The sequence below is a fragment of the Apis dorsata genome, unplaced genomic scaffold (genome assembly GCF_000469605.1).
Source record: "Apis dorsata unplaced genomic scaffold, Apis dorsata 1.3 scaffold_251, whole genome shotgun sequence".
Classification (NCBI taxonomy): Eukaryota; Metazoa; Arthropoda; class Insecta; order Hymenoptera; family Apidae; genus Apis; species Apis dorsata.
Genome location: NW_006263529.1, coordinates 150598 through 151275, shown reverse-complemented (window position 1 = coordinate 151275; position 678 = coordinate 150598). Strand labels below are relative to the sequence as shown.

General features: G+C 26.3%; 1 protein-coding gene across 12 annotated transcripts in view; it reads right to left on the bottom strand.

The window, feature by feature from the left end:
- Positions 1 to 678, bottom strand: part of LOC102674389 (glutamate-gated chloride channel) — a 35030-nt gene that overhangs the window by 21744 nt on the left and 12608 nt on the right. The window lies entirely within an intron of this gene.

Here is a 678-nt window from a genome sequence, read left to right as displayed (position 1 = left end):
AAAGAACATGTAAAGAAAAATCGATGATTTTTAAGAAAAAAAAAAAAAAAAGAGAAAATTCTAGATCTTGAGAATGACAAAAAAATTGAAACTGAATTTCGAAATATTTTCAAATCGAATATAAGTGCAAAAATAAATACAAATTTAAATTTTAAAAATTCGAAAAACTTTAGAAGTTTCTTTAGAAGAGCGTATCAAAAATATTTCTCTTATATTCAAATGAACGAATAATTAATAATTTTCTAATAAATCAATTTCCTGAATTTACTTTTATCGTTTTCTTTAAAACGAATTAAGCTCAAGAGCTTTTCATTTCTTTCAAAAACATTAAAAAAATTACTTTGAAACGCGTTTGATATGATGTAAAATCTTATTAAACCAGGAGAAAGAAAAGAAGAAATATTTTATGAACTACTTTTATGAATTAACGTTCAACCGATGATTACAGACGTTCTAATTCTTCTGTAGACGTATAACAGTCAGGTAGACTGTAGACATATAACCTTATTGATCAAACATCTTAATTAAGCAAGCTCTTTTCCTCATAATTACTTTCTTTTGAACGAACGACAATTGCAGGGATGGAAAAAAAAAGAGATCGAACTAATCAATCGTAGAACAAACTAGTGGAACGTTATTACATAGATTTATTCGATATGTTATATTGGGGGGGGGGAA